Here is a 17,288-nt window from a genome sequence, read left to right as displayed (position 1 = left end):
CGATTGCGTTCAGTGTTACAGTTTTTTCCACGCGGGTGCAATGCGTTTTGATGCGTTTTTCACGCGCGTGATAAAAAACTGAATGTTTACAAACAACATCTCTTAGCAACCATCAGTGAAAAACGCATCGCACCCGCACTTGCTTGCGGATGCAATGCGTTTTTCACGCAGCCCTATTCACTTCTATGGGGCCAGGGCTGCGTGAAAAACGCAGAATATAGAACATGCTGCGATTTTCACGCAACGCAGAACTGATGCGTGAAAAACAACGCTCATGTACACAGACCCATTGAAATGAATGGGTCAGGATTCAGTGCGGGTGCTATGCGTTAACGTCACGCATTGCACCCGCGCGGAAAACTTGCTCGTGTGAAAGGGACCTTAAGGGGTTAAGTAAATGTGTGAAAATGGTGTCAGGTCCTCAGGCCCCAAAATAACACAGACCTGATAAATCAGTACCAGATAAGATATAGCTCGTATCATTTATAACACAGCTCTGCTACACTCACATATAAAATGTGCTGTATCACGTGTAGATCGCACATACAAATAACAGCTCTGCTACATACACATCACACAGAGACAGCTCTGCTACATACACATCACACAGAGACAGCTCCACTACATACACATCACACAGAGACAGCTCTGCTACATACACATCACACAGAGACAGCTCCGCTACATACACATCACACAGAGACAGCTCTGCTACATACACTTCACACAGAGACAGCTCAGCTACATACACTTCACACAGAGACAGCTCCGCTACATACACATCATATAGAGACAGCTCCGCTACATACACATCACACAGAGACAGCTCAGCTACATGCACATCACTCAGAGACAGCTCCACTACATATATGTCACACAGACATAGCTCAGCTACATACACATCACACAGAGACAACTCCACTACATACACGTCACACAGAGACAGCTCCGCTACATACACGTCACACAGAGACAGCTCCGCTACATACACGTCACACAGAGACAGCTCCGCTACATACACATCACACAGAGACAGCTCCGCTACATACACGTCACACAGAGACAGCTCCGCTACATACACGTCACACAGAGACAGCTTCGCTACATACACATCACACAGAGACAGCTCTGCTACATACACGTCACACAGAGACAGCTCCGCTACATACACATCACACAGACAGCTCCGCTACATACACATCACACAGAGACAGCTCCGCTACATACACATCACACAGAAACAGCTCTGCTACATACACGTCACACAGAGACAGCTCTGCTACATACACGTCACACAGAGACAGCTCTGCTACATACACGTCACACAGAGACAGCTCCGCTACATACACGTCACACAGAGACAGCACCGCTACATACACATCACACAGACACAGCTCCGCTACATACACATCACACAGAGACAGCTCCGCTACGTACACATCACACAGACAGCTCCACTACACACACATCACACAGAGACAGCTCCTCTACATACACATCACACAGAGACAGCTCCTCTACATACACATCACACAGAGACAGCTCTGTTACATACACTTCACACAGAGACAGCTCTGCTACATACACATCACACAGACACAGCTCTGCTACATACACATCACACAGAGACAGCTACGCTACATACACATCACACAGAGACAGCTCCGCTACATACACATCACACAGAGACAGCTCTGTTACATACACATCACACAGACACAGCTCTGCTACATACACATCACACAGACACAGCCCGCTACATACACATCACACAGACACAGCTCTGCTACATACACATCACACAGATACAGCACCGCTACATACACATCACACAGACACAGCTCTGCTACATACACATCACACAGAGACAGCTACGCTACATACACATCACACAGAGACAGCTCCGCTACATACACATCACACAGAGACAGCTCTGTTACATACACATCACACAGACACAGCTCTGCTACATACACATCACACAGACACAGCCCGCTACATACACATCACACAGACACAGCTCTGCTACATACACATCACACAGAGACAGCACCGCTACATACACATCACACAGAGACAGCTCCGCTACATACATATCACACAGAGACAGCTCTGTTACATACACTTCACACAGAGACAGCTCTGCTACATACACTTCACACAGAGACAGCTCTGTTACATACACTTCACACAGAGACAGCTCTGCTACATACATCACACAAAGACAGCTCCGCTACATACATATCACACAGAGACAGCTCCGCTACATACACGTCACACAGAGACAGCTCCGCTACATACACGTCACACAGAGACAGCTCCGCTACATACACGTCACACAGAGACAGCTCCGCTACATACACGTCACACAGAGACAGCTCCGCTACATACACATCACACAGAGACAGCTCCGCTACATACACGTCACACAGAGACAGCTCCGCTACATACACATCACACAGAGACAGCTCCGCTACATACACATCACACAGAGACAGCTCCGCTACATACACATCACACAGAGACAGCTCCGCTACTCACAAATCACACAGAGACAGCTCCGCTACATACACATCACACAGAGACAGCACCGCTACATACACGTCACACAGAGACAGCTCCGCTACATACACATCACACAGAGGCAGCTCCGCTACATGCACATCACAGAGACAGCTCTGCTACATACACGTCACACAGAGACAGCTCCGCTACATACACGTCACACAGAGACAGCTCTGATACATACACATCACACAGAGACAGCTCTGCTACATACACATCACACAGAGACAGCTCTGCTACATACACGTCACACAGAGACAGCTCCGCTACATACACATCACACAAAGACAGCTCCGCTACATACACATCACACAGAGACAGCTCTGCTACATACACATCACACAGAGACAGCTCTGCTACATACACATCACACAGAGACAGCTCCTCTACATACACATCACACAGACAGCTCTGCTACATACACGTCACACAGAGACAGCTCTGCTACATACACGTCACACAGAGAGACAGCTCTGCTACATACACATCACACAGAGACAGCTCTGATACATACACATCACACAGAGACAGCTCCGCTACATACACGTCACACAGAGACAGCTCTGCTACATACACATCACACAGAGACAGCTCCTCTACATACACATCACACAGAGACAGCTCTGCTACATACACATCACACAGAGACAGCTCCGCTACATACACATCACACAGAGAGACAGCTCTGCTACATACACGTCACACAGAGACAGCTCCGCTACATACACATCACACAGAGACAGCTCTGCTACATACACATCACACAGAGGCAGCTCCGCTACATACACATCACACAGACACAGCTCTGCTACATACACATCACACAGAGACAGCTCCGCTACATACACATCACACAAAGACAGCTCCGCTACATACATATCACACAGAGACAGCTCCTCTACATACACGTCACACAGAGACAGCCCTGCTACATACACATCACACAGAGACAGCTCCGCTACATATATATCACACTGGGTGTGGGGTGCATGCAGTGGTCTTCTACCGCATAGTGTCTTCATCGCTAAGTGTCATGCAGTTAAACATGGCAGTTAGACGAGGCAGGACACAGGTAGGTTATCAGTACTACACATCCTCACACTCTTCCTCAACTATGTGCCTTGTCTCTATGTCCCTTTTTATATATGCTTTTTACCTCCACATTCACCGCCCTGTTCCTCCTTCATTACCTTCCATCCACATCTGCCCCTCTTTCCTCCACTCCCCCATGTACAGCTCCCATGCTTTCTTCACCCTTCTTAATCAATTGAAACCATTGTGTCCCACAACAAGCTCTCCCACAAATCCTACAACCATTAGATTTTCCTCTCTTTACTTTTACTTCTTATTTCAGGGGATATCTCTTCTAACCCTGGCCCACCCTGCCCCCACATCAACCCCTCCCCCATCTCTCACAGAAACCTTGCATACCTCATCAACATTTGGTGTCCACCTTCTTTCCCTTCTTTTAACTGTGCGCTCTGGAATTCACGGTCAGTCTGCAACAAGCTCCCCTACATTCAAAACTTATTTTTAACTAACTCTCTAAACCTGCTGGCCCTCACTGAAACCTGGATTTAGGAATCTGACATGGCTTCCCCTGCTGCTCTCTCCTATGGCGGACTACACTTCTCCTATACCCACAGACCTGAGAACAGACATGGTGGTGGAGTTGGCATTCTCCTGTCCCCACAAAGCACTTTCCAGGTTATCCCCCCCCAGTTCCATCTCTCTTATTCCCTTCTTTCAAGGTTCACACCCTCAGGCTCTTCCATCCCCTCTCCCTCAGAGTAGCGGTTGTATACTGTCCCCCTGGCTCACCCACCCAGTTACTAGATCACTTTTCTGCCTGACTGCCACACTTCCTGTCCTCAGAAATACCAACCCTTATCTTGGGAGGCTTCAACATCCCCATAAACGGCCCCATTTCCCCATCTGCTTCCCAGCTTCTCTCCCTAACCTCCTCTCTTGGCCTTTCTCAACTCTCTAACTCTCAGACACACAAAGACGGTAACACACTAGACTTGGTTTTCTACCGGCCCTGCTCAATCTCCAACTTTAATAACTCTCCTCTCCCGCTTTCTGACCACAATATCCTCTCCTTCACTCTCACAAATCTGCACCCATCCCAGCACTCCCCTATCTATTACATGCACAGTAACCTACAGGCCATCGACCCTTATACACTTACAGACACTCTATGTGCATCATTGTCCCCAATCTCTTCCCTTTCCTGCCCCGATAAGACTGTAAATCACTACAATGACACCCTAAGAAGCAGCCTGGACAAAGTAGCGCCCCCTGGATTTAACAAAAACTGCCCTCACCAAAGTGACAAATGACCTCCTCACAGCAAAGTGACAAATGACTTCCTGACAGCAAAATGCAACGGTAACTACTCTCTGCTCATTCTCCTTGACCTCTCTGCAGCTTTTGACACTGAAGACCACCATCTCCTACTCGCCATGCTCCAATCCATCGGCCTAAAAGGACACCACCTGGTGTACTTCATATCTCTCTGGTCGCTCTTTCAGTATATAATTTGCTGGCTCCACTTCCTTACCTCTCCCCCTCACTGTTGGAGTTCCTCAGGGTTCAGTCCTAGGCCCGCTCCTCTTCTCCCTGTACACAGCACCAATTGGACAGACTATCAGCAGATTTGGTTTCCAGTACCATCTCTATGCTGATGTCACACAACTAGAGTTGAGAGGACACCTGGATGTTCGAGTTAGACGGGTTTGGACGAACTTCACGAAAAAGATTGAGTTCGGGACCCGAACTTGACCCCGAACCCCATTGAAGTCAATGGGGGCCGGGACTTTCACGCACTAAAATGGCTCTAAAAAAGTCATGGAAAGGGCTAGAGGGCTGCAAATGGCAGCAAAATGTGGTTAAGAGCATGGCAAGTGCTCTGCAAACAAATGTGGATAGGGAAATGACTTAAAATAACATAAAATACATAAATATATAAAATAATAATCTTGATCTAGAAGGACGAGGTCCATATGAAGGAGGAGGTTGAGGAAGCGGTGGAAGCAGCGGTGGAGGAGGACGAGGCAGCCAACACTGGTTTTGGGTTTTATTTTTTTTTGTTTAAATTAGGGTACACCCCAAATGAGTGGAAAATATAAAAAATACAACAATGAGCAATTGCGCTGGAGTATAACAATGGCTGGGTAAGGCCGGTATACATGTCTATTCTGCACAAGGTATGGACATGTCCTGTGGGATCCATGCCTAGTTCATTTTAATGAATGTGAGCTTGTCCACATTGACTGTGGACAGGCAGCTGCGCTTGTCTGTGATAACGCCCTCTGCCGTGCTAAACACACGTTCAGACAATACACTGGATGCAGGGCAGGCCAGCCCCTCCAAGTTGTAAAGGGCAAGCTCAGGCCATGTGCCCAATTATTTGGAGACCCAGAAGTTTAGGGGGAAGACCCATCATTCAGTATATATAGGCGTGTGCACACATACTGCTCCACCATGTTGCTGAAATGCTGCCGCCTGCTAAGACGTTCCATATCAGCTGGTGGTGCCTTTTGTTGTGGCGTGCTGAAAAAGCTTTGCCACATTTTGGCCATGCTAACCCTGCCTTCTGAGGTGCTGTTGGTGCCCCAGCTGCGTTGGAGACCTCTTCCTCCTCCTCTGCCTTCGCCTTGTGCTTCCACTGTGTCCCCGCTGTCAGGTGGGAATTCCACCAGCAGTGCATCTACCAGCGTGTGCTTGTACTCGCGCATCTTACGATCACACTCCAGTGACGGAACTAAGGACGGTACGTTGTCCTTGTAACGGGGATCCAGCAGAGTGGCCACCCAGTAATCAGCACAAGTTAGAATGTGGGCAACTCTGCGGTCATTGCGGAGACACTGCAGCATGTAATAGCTCATGTGTGCCAGGCTGCCCAGAGGCAACGACAAGCTGTCCTCTGTGGGAGGTGTATCGCCTGTGTCCTCTGTATCCCCCCAGCCACACACCAGTGATGGCCATGAGCTGGTTTGGGTACCACCCTGCTGTGAACACGGTTCCTCCTCCTCCATCCCTCCTCCTCCACCTCATCATCCTCCAGAACTGTGCCCTGGCTGGACAATTGTGTACCTGGCATTTATGGGTGCAGGAACCCACCGTCGGAGCCAGTTGTGAATGACTGGCCGGAAACCCTATGAAATGTTCCCTCTTCCTCCTCCTTTGCCACATCCTCTTCCATCATCGCCAGAAGCGTTTTTTCAATGAGGCATAAAAGTGGGATAGTAATGCTGAGAACACAGGACTCGCATGGAGGCCCAGTCATTGGTGGTAAAGTGGTACTGTTCCATAGAGCGACTCACCCTTGCGTGCTGCAGCTGAAACTCCACTATCGCCTGCTGCTGCTCGCACAGTCTGGCTAGCATGTGCAAGGTGGAGTTCCACCTTGTGGGCACTAGTGATGAGCGGCAGGTGCCATATTCGATTTCGACGAAATTCGCGAATATTCGATAGAATATTCGTTTTATATTCGTCGAAATCGAATATTCGTCATTATTCTTGTTATCGCGATTAATATGCGATTTAAATAATCGAATTTCGATTTTTAACTTAGCCTAATATGGCATATAGCAGTGCTAAGTTAAAATCGAAATTCGATTATTATAACTTTAAAAAAATCGAATTGCGATTTCAACGTAATTCTCCAATCCGACAGTACATTCTAGTATATGGAGTCGTTCCCATGGTGATGGGGACGCTCCATAAGCATGGAATATGGCTTCAATGGCTTGGTAGAATTAGCGAATTGACGAATATATTCGTTTTATTCCACAAAAGGAATATAACGAATGTATTCGTCATATTCCACAAAAGGAATATAACGAATGTATTCGTCATATTCCACAAAACGAAGATAACGAAGTATTCTGCATCTTCATTTTAGCCACCTATTCATCAATTTCGCTAATTCTAGCAATGATATAGGAAAGTTGACTATAGAGACAGCTAAGTATAATTCGCTATGCGATTCTATGACTGCTTTTTTTTATAAATAGTATAATTATAATAATTATCAGGTATTATAATTATTCTATTTATTTTAAAAAAATATATAATATAATCGAATAGCGAATTAAACTTAGCTGTCTCTATAGTAAACTTTGCTATATGATTGCTAGAATTAGCGAAGTTGATGGATAGGTAGGTAGCTAGCTAGAGATGGAGAATATTTCGTTATCTTCGTTTTGTGGAATATAACGAATACATTCGCCATATTCGTTTTGTGGAATATAACGAATATATTCGTCATATTCGCTAATTCTACCAAGCCAACCATAGTAAACCAGGTCCAAGTTGAAATCGCAATTCGATTATTTCAAGTTATAAAAATCGAATTTCGATTTTAACTTAGCACTGCTATAGTCCATATTAGGCTAGAATTAACGAATATGGAATATAGCAGTGCTAAGTTAAAATCGAAATTCGATTTTTATAACTTGAAATAATCGAATTGCGATTTCAACGTAATTCTCAAATCCGACAGTACATTCTAGTATATGGAGACGTTCCCATGGTGATGGGGACGCTCCATGAGTACGCAAGTCGGCAGAAGCGGCAACGGGCACTGACTGGAGCAGCCAGGAAGCCCGGAATCCAAGGGACAGGTAGAACAACTTTAGGGAAGTGGGAAAGAAAAAAATATAAAAAAAAAAAAAAAACGAATATTCGAAATATCGAATTTATATCACCATATTCGAAATATTCGCGAATTAGCGAAGTGCCGATATTCGCGAAAAAAATTCGCTATTCGAATATTCGCGCTCAACACTAGTGGGCACGTCGCATATGAAGCGGTGAGAAGCAAGGCCGAAGTTACACTGTAGCGCTGACAGTCGAGCAGCAGCAGGGTCAGAACGCTGAAAGCGCGCACAGACGGCCCACACTTTATGCAGCAGCTCTGACGTATCGGGGTAATTTTATGGAACCTCTGCACCACCTAATTCAGCACATGCACCAGGCTAGGGATGTGCGTCAAACCGGCTAGTCCCAGAGCTGCTACGAGATTTTGCCCATTATCGTACACCCCCAAGCCGGGATGGAGGCTCACTGGCACTAACCACTCATCGGTCTGTTGTTCCATGCCCGACCATAGCTCCTACGTGGTGTGGGGTTTGTCCCCCAAACAGATATGTTTTAAAACTGCCTGCTGTCGTTAACCCCTGGCTGTGCTGAAGTTGGTGGCGAAGGTGTTACGCTGATTGGATGAGGAGCCGGTAAAGGATGAGGGAGCGGAGGAGGAAGCAAAAGAAGGCAGACTGAAGCGCCCTGCAATCCTCGGGGGTGAAGGACATGCGCCAAACTGCTATACGCCTCAGGCCCAGCCGCCACTGCATTTACCCAGTGTGCTGTTAGGGAGCTATAACATCCATGACCGTGATTACTTGTCCACGTATCCGTAGTTAGGTGGACCTTGCCACAGATGGTGTTGGGCAGTGCACACCTGATTTTGTCCTCCACTTGGTTGTGCAGGGAAGGGATAGCTCGCCTGGAAAAGTAGTGGTGACTGGGCATGACGTACTGTGGGACAGACACTGCCATAAGGCTTTTTAAACTCTCCGTCTCCACCAGACGGAATGACAGCATTTCAAAGGCCAGTAATTTTGAAATGCTGGCATTCAGGGCCAGGGATCGCGGGTGGGTAGGGGGATACTTTCTCTTCCGTTTCCGTGGGACATTGTGGAGATGCTTGGTGACCCAGGTGTTGGTGTTGCTGGTAGATCCTCTGTTTGCGGGGTGGCAGGTGGCACTGTCACTCCAGAGGTGGATGAAGAGGTTGAGACTGCAGCAGAAGAGGAAGCAGGAGGAGCCAGAGACCTTTCTTTGTTTTTGAGGTGTCTACTCCACTGCAGCTAGTGCTTTGCACTTAGATGCCTGGTCATGCAGGTTGTGCTCAGGTTGAGAACGTTTATGCCTCGCTTCAGGCTCTGATTGCACAGCGTGCAAAACACTCGTGTCTTGTCGTCAGCACATTGTCTGAAGAACTGCCACGCCAGGGAACTCCTTGGAGCTGGCTTTGTTGTGCTCGGTCTCTTGCTGCGTTGGGCAGTAGCAGGTGTACTGTCTAGGGGACGGCCGCTCTGCTTTTCCACCTTGCTCCCTCTTCTGCTGTGTTGGTGACTCTGTGTGACCACCGCCTCTTCCTCCGAACTACACAGGTCACTCGCATGCCCTTGATTCCATGTGGGGCCGAGGACCTCATCGTCCTCCAAATCATCTTCCACCCAGTCTTCACCCCTGCCCTCCTTGTCGGTCTGCACACTTTCAAAAGCCACAGCAGTTGGCACCTGTGTTTTGTCATCATCCGAGACGTGTGCGGTGGTCCTTCCATGTACTCATCTTGAAACATAAGTGGTTGGGCATCGCTGCACTCAATCTCTTCTACTTCTGGGGCAGGGCTAGGTGGATGGCCCTGGGAAACTCTGCTAGCAGAGTCATCAAAAAGCAGAAGAGACTGCTGCATGACTTGGGGCTCAGACTGCTTGGCTGATTTGCAAGGGGGTGAGGTGAAAGACTGATGGACATCGGCTGCAGGTGCTAACTCTGATCTTTCCGCAGGAGACTGGGTGGTAGACAATGGGAAGGAACTGGAGGCACTATCAGCAACCCAATCTACTATCGCCTGTACTTGTTCTGGCCTCACCATTCGTAGAGCCGCATTATTCCCGACCAAATAACGCTAAAGGTTCTGTCGCCTACTCGCACCTAAGGATGGTGTTTCACTTGTGCGTGTAGCTGGCACAGATCAACCACGTCCTCTCCCTGCAACAGGAGCTCCACCAGCCGCACCACGACTGGGGCCACGTCCCTAATTCGACGCTCTCCTAATTCTCCGGAAATTTAGGATCTTGACCAAAATGGGTGTTTTTTTATAACAGAATAGAACACCAGTATCTAACGCGTGTGTTTCACACTGACGGATGCAGCCAAGGCCGCAAATTTAGTATTTGGCCGAAAATGGGTGTTTTTTTTAAACCCAAAATATTATTGCCGTATTTCTAGCTTGTCTTTCAGACTAACAAATGCTGCAAAGGCACCAGATGTAGGATATTGCCAAAAATGGGTGTTTGTTTTAAACCCAGAATATTATTACAGTATTTCTAGCTTGTATGTCACACTAACAAATGCAGCATAGGCCCCAGATGTAGGATATTGCCAAAAATGTTTAGTTTTTTTAAACCCAGAAAATTATTGTAGTATTTCAATCTTGTATCTTACACTGACAGATGCGGCCAAGGCTGCAAATTTAGTATTTTGCCCAAAATGGGTGTTTTTTTAAACCCAGAATATGATTGCAGTATTTCTAGCTTGTATGTCACACTAACAAATGCAGCACAGGCCCCAGATGTAGGATATTGGCAAAAATGGTTGTTTTTTTAAACCCAGAAAATTATTGAAGTATTGAAAGCTTGTATTTCACACTGACAAATGCTGCAAAGGCCCCAGATGTAGGGTATTGCCAAAAATGAGTGTTTTTTTAAACCCAGTGTCACAGGGCACCGGCGATGCGCTCCGCAGCGTTGACGGCGCCCCGCCTTTGTACAGGAGCGAAGACGCATGCAGCGTCCTCGTCTCCTAGGTGATGTGGGGCGGGACGGACCCGGACGCGCACGTCTCCTCAGCGTGGCCGGCGTCCTTGGTCCCCCCAGCAACCAGATGAAGCCTGAGCACCGAGCAGGGTGGGTCATGTGACGCTGGTCACGTCACATGACCCCTGTTACTCAGTATTTAAACAGGCAGCCTGCTGGCCACAGGTTGCCTGTTATTTAGGTTCCTGCTGTGAATTTGCATTACCTGGCGTACTTACCTTCTGCTATTTCCTGACGATCCTATGCCTGCTCCTTGTGTACTTCGCTGCTCTACTGGTATTCTGACCCCGGCTTCCTCCTGACGATCCTCTGCTAACTCATTTGGTACTTCACGACTCCCCTGGTATTTATGACCCCGGCTTCTTCTGACTATTCTCTGCTTGCCCCATTTGTACTTCATACCTCTCCTGGTATTGACTCGGTCCGTGCACGTTCTCTTGTTTGTCTGGTCTGTCCTCCCAGCACTTATTCCAAGAAAGGGATTGCCGTCCATTTGTCCCCTGTCATTAGGACTTGCGAGGCAAGTAGGTAGGGCCAGGGGTGAGGGTGGAGCGCAGTGTTCACTTTCCTCCCCCCTGTGTGTGTGTGTGTACGTGACCATTACACCCAGAATATTATTACAGTATTTCTAGCTTGTATGTCACACTAACAAATGCAGCATAGGCTCCAGATGTAGGGTATTGCCAAAAATGGGTGTTTTTTTAATAACAGAATAGAACAACAGTATCTAACGTGTGTATTTCTCACTGACAGATGCAGCCAAGGCCGCAAATTTAGTATTTGGCCCAAAATTGATGTTTTTTTAAACCCAGAATATTATTGAAGTATTTCTAGCTTGTATTTCAAACTGACAAATGCTAAAGTTCGGGCTGGATGTTAGAGCTTGAGCGTTTGGGCCTGGACTAGTCCTGCTACATTGTTTGAGGACAAAAGCACATGGACTACTGCTTCCTTTAAGGACTTATGTGCTGCAGCCTGGTGTGAACAAACACGAGACTCAAGGTGACTGTTTTTTTTTTTTAAACTGTTATTTTGTCACTTTACGTCTGTGTGAATAAAACCCTGCACTATTTAAATTAAAGACGTTGTCATTACCTCTGTACTGCGTCCGCAAGCGTGTCTACCAGAGCAAATCCCCACACCCCCCACACCCCCCCAAATCCAGTGAGGCAGGCCTGAAGGCTGAAAAGTTTTTGTTTTTCCTGGCACAAGTTTATGTCCTATATGAAGCCGGCAAGGTTGCGACCTGTGTCCCTTGACAAAATGGAGGCGGTCGTGAAGGCCCTCATGGAGGCTAACTTGCAGCAGCGGGAGGCTAATAACCAGCAGCAGGAAACTAACCAGCTACTAATGCAGCATGTGATGGCGTTGCAAGTTGCAGGAGCGTCCCACAACATCCACAATGCCCGGAAAGCTGTCCGCGCGGCGATCCCAAAGATGACCCCATCTGATGACGTCGAGACCTATCTAGCGGTATTCGAAAAAGTGGCTGTGAGAGAAAAGTTTTCTTTTATCTCCCTGACGATCAAGCGTCCGACTATTTGATCGTAAAAGGTGAGATCCTGGCGAGAGTGGGGGTGAATGTGTTGGTACTGGCCCAGCGGGTGCATCAGTGGGAATTTAACCCGGCTGAACCTGCTAGATCACAGTACTATGAACTGTTGGACCGGTTGCAAAAATGGCTGCAGCCTGACGTTTTGACTCCCACGGCTATGCTGGACCGTCTGCTGGCGGATGTGTTCTGGAGGGCTTTGCCATACCCTCTCCAGCACTGGATCGGCCAGGGTTCTCCGGGTAATGCCCTGGAGATGGTCGACCTGGTCAAGTGCTACAAGGCCACACGAAATCTACGGGGGGGGGGGTTCTTTTGGGAGGGGGCCAGTCAAACCCTGGAAAACTCCACCCCATACCAGGCGGCCGGTGCCAGCTAGACCCGCCCGGGATGCACACCCAAACCTGGTGGTCCGCTGGCATTGTCAGGAGCCTGGACACATAAGGGCCGACTGTCCCCATCGGGGGGAACCCATGGACACGAACTATGGCTACCGCCACTCATTATAGGCCAGAAAGTTGTGTGCCACAGGAACCTCCGAGACTATGGACAATAGCCACCTGTGCCAGGTGGAAGTGGGGGGCACTCTGGCGTTGGCACTGCTGGATTCAGGGAGCCTGGTGTCCCTGGTAAGAGCTGCCCTGGTGCGGCCTGCTGAGTATACTGGCCGAAAGGTCGGCGTAGTCTGTATCCATGGGGACTTAAAGGACTATCCCACCGCATTGGTCTGTCTAAAAACGGTGGCCGGCAGGTGGACTCATGAGGTGGCCGTTGCCACAGGGCTACCTTATGAATTAATAATTGGGAGACACTTCCCCGGGTTCCCTGCACTCTGGCCGGATATGAAAGTCACCAATACACATGAGACAGATGTAACCATAGCAGAGTGGCCTGGCTCAAGGGGGAGACCAGAACCCTGGGAACCTGAGTCCAAAGGGCCAGCGGTAGGAGTGACCACCACTTTGGTAGAGGAGGGCGAGACAACCCCGCTAAGCGTGATGGTAGGAGACGTGGAGAACTTGCCACCGGGTCCGGAGTTGGCAGACCTCAACGTCCCGGAGATAATTTTGGCACAGCCCAGCACCAGGACCCAACTCTATCTCGAGCCTGGGTAAATGTAGTAGTGGTTGAGGGTGAGTCGCAACAACTGGGGGCCGAGTCTATGTTCCCCCGTTTTGTGGTTCAACAGGAGATGCTGTACCGAGTAAATCAACTATGGGGTGAGCATATTGAACAGCTGGTGGTGCCCAAGGCGTATCGCAAGCTCGTGTTGGATTTAGCCCACCAACATGTTCTTGGGGGACACCTGGGCCAGCAGAAAACGCAAGACCGGATTCTACAGAGGTTCCACTAGCCCAGTGTGTTCAGAGAGGTAGAAGAGTATTGTAAGTTTTGCCCAACCTGCCAGATAACCAGCCCCCAGCCACATTTCCGTACTCCCCTGGTCCCTCTCCCGATTATTGAGGTTCCATTCGAGAGGATCGTTATGGATCTCATAGGCCCAATACCGAAGTCAGCTAGAGGGCACCAGCACATCCTGGTCATCCTCGACTACGCCATGCGGTACCCGGTTGCAGTGCCACTGCGTCATACGTCAGCTAAAATCATAGCTAAGGAGTTGATGGAAATGTTTTCTAAAGTGGGTCTGCCTAAGGAGGTTCTAACTGACCAAGGGACCCCATTTATGTCCAAGGTCATGAGAGAACTCTGTAAGTTGCTCCACATAAAACAAGTACGGACATCCGTGTATCATCCGCAAACGGATGGCCTGGTAGAGAGGTTTAACCAGACGCTAAAAAATATACTGAAAAGAGTGGTGTCTAAGGATGGGAGGGACTGGGACCTTCTTCTGCCCTATCTCATGTTCGCAGTGTGAGAAGTGCCCCAGGCCTCTACTGGGTTCTCGCCCTTTGAACTGCTATACGGCAGACACCCACGTGGTTTATCAGACGTCGCCAAAGACGCGTGGGAACAACAAACCACACCGCACAAAAGTGTTGTTGAGTACATCATCCAGATGCAGGGACGGATGGAAACAATGTTACCTCTGGTTTGGGAGCACATTGAGGCAGCGCAGCGAGCCCAGAGTAGGGTCTATAATCGGCAGGCTCGGGTCCGAAAATTTAACCCGGGTGATCGGGTGTTGGTTCTGGTACCGACTGTGGACAGTAAGTTCCTAGCCAGGTGGCAGGGGCCCTATGAAGTACTTGAAAAAATTGGAGAGGTAGATTACAAAGTACACCAGCCAGGGAGGCAAAAGCCGCAGCAGGTGTACCATGTGAATCTGCTCAAGCCATGGAAGGAAAGGGAAACCTGTACGGAAGACAGCCCATGACCAGGGTTTCTAGGGGAAGTGGTTTTGGCCCCTCGGTCTGAAGCAGGGGAAGCGGCTGCCACTGTGAAAATTGCTGACAGCCTCTCCTCTAAACAGGCTCAGGAAGCCAGGGAGTTCATTAGTCGGAACACAGATGTGTTCTCAGACCTCCCTGGACGCATGTCCGTAATCCGGCATGACATTATCACTGAGCCTCAGGCGAAAGTCCGGTTAAAACCGTACCGGGTACCCGAGGCTCGGCAACAAGATATCACGGAGGAAGTGCAGCTAATGCTCCAGCTGGGTGTCATTGAAGAGTCAAAAAGTGAGTGGGCCAGTCCGATAGTATTAATACCCAAGCCAGACGGGACATTGCGGTTCTGTAATGACTTCCGCAAACTTAATGAGGTGTCCAAGTTTGACGTGTATCCCATGCCCCGAGTCGATGAGCTTATTGAAAAGTTGGGCCAAGCCCGGTATTTTTCTGTGTTGGACCTTACCAAAGGGTACTGGCAGGTACCCTTGACGGAGGCTGCCAAAGAAAAAACTGCTTTCGTCACGCCAGAGGGGCTCTATCAGTACAAGGTATTACCATTTGGTCTACATGGCGCTCCTGCCACGTTTCAAAGGTTAATGGATATTGTACTCCGTCCACATCGTCGATACGCTTCGGCGTACCTGGACGATATCATTGTCCATAGCACCGACTGGAAAAGTCACTTACCAAGTACAGGCTGTAGTGGACTCCCTTAGGAAGGCTAAGTGCTCGATAGGGTTAGAAGAGACCAAGTACCTGGGGTATGTAATTGGGCGCGGAATGATGAAACCACAGGTGAACAAAATTGAGGCAATTAGGAATTGGCCGAGACCTGTCACTACTCTGCAAGTAAAGTCGTTCCTGGGTATGGTGAGGTACTATATGAGGTTTGTCCCCAATTTTGCTACAGTCGCCGCACCATTGACAGGCCTTTTGAAGGGACGCAAGTCAGTGACGGTCCACTGGGATGAGGAGGCGGAAAAGGCTTTCTCCGCTTTGAAGTCGGCCCTGTGTGGGTCCCCGGTTTTTGTGACGCCCGACTTCAAAAGGGAGTTTATAGTGCAAACCGATGCCTCCGAGGTAGGTCTCGGTGCTGTACTATCTCAAGATATTGACGGGGAGGAGCATCCCATTGTCTTCCTCTGCCGGAAGCTCATCCCAGCCGAGACTAGATACAGTATAGTGGAGAGAGAGTGCCTGGCCATCAAGTGGGCACTCGAGTGTCTACGCTGCTATCTTTTGGGGAGAAGGTTCCATCTGGTGACCGACCACTCCCCTCTGAAATGGATGAGCCAGGCCAAAGAGAGGAATGCTCGGGTCACCAGGTGGTTCTTATCTTTGCAAAATTTTAAGTTTTCCGTGGAACACAGGGCAGGCAGGTTATAGGGAAACGCGGATGCCCTGTCCCGCGTACACTGTCTGGTGTGTGTTCACCCCCTCAGGGTTGAACAAAGGGGGCAGGTATGTAAGAAGGAACAAGGAGCCGTCATTGACGGAACATACGTGTCACCGAGGTTCCTGGCCTTGGTGAGGTAAGAACCAGATTTTTTTTCCTGAAGTGTCAGTTCTGTAGTGCAGTCTGACACTTCAGCTGTCAGAATGGCTGTAAAGCCAATCCGGGCCGGTTCTTATTGGGAGCAGCCAAAGAGCAGGGTGGGTGGCTGTTCCCCACGGTTCCAGGGCGGGTTTTGGCTGGGATATAAAAACCCAGCCAGCATGTTCAGCTGGGTGAATTATCCTCCATCTGCTAGTGGAGTGCTGGCAGTCTGGGTGTTGGAGCTTGAGCGTTTGGGCTTGGACTAGGCCTGCTACATTGTTTGTGGACAAAAGCACATGGACTACTGCTCCCTTCAAGGACTTATGTGCTGCAGCCTGGTGTGAACAAACACCAGAATCAAGGTGACAGTTTTTTTCTTGAAACTGTTATTTTGTCACTTTACGTCTGTGTGAATAAAACACTGCACTTAAGTTAAAGACGTTGTCATTGCCTCTGTACTGCGTCCGCAAGCGTGTCTACCAGAGCAAATCCCCACACCTCCTATATTCAATCTCTCTCCCGCTCATGTCGCCTGCACCTCAAAAACATCTCTAGTATCCGCCCCTTTATCACTATGGAAACAATAAAAACTAATTGTTGCCCTGATCCACTCCCGCCTTGATTACTGCAACTCACTATTAATTGGCCTCCCCCTCACCAGACTCCCCTCT

This window comes from Bufo gargarizans, chromosome 6 (assembly GCF_014858855.1).
Source record: "Bufo gargarizans isolate SCDJY-AF-19 chromosome 6, ASM1485885v1, whole genome shotgun sequence".
Taxonomy (NCBI): domain Eukaryota; kingdom Metazoa; phylum Chordata; class Amphibia; order Anura; family Bufonidae; genus Bufo; species Bufo gargarizans.
The sequence above is the reverse complement of the archived record's forward strand: the minus strand, read 5'-3'. Positions refer to the sequence as shown.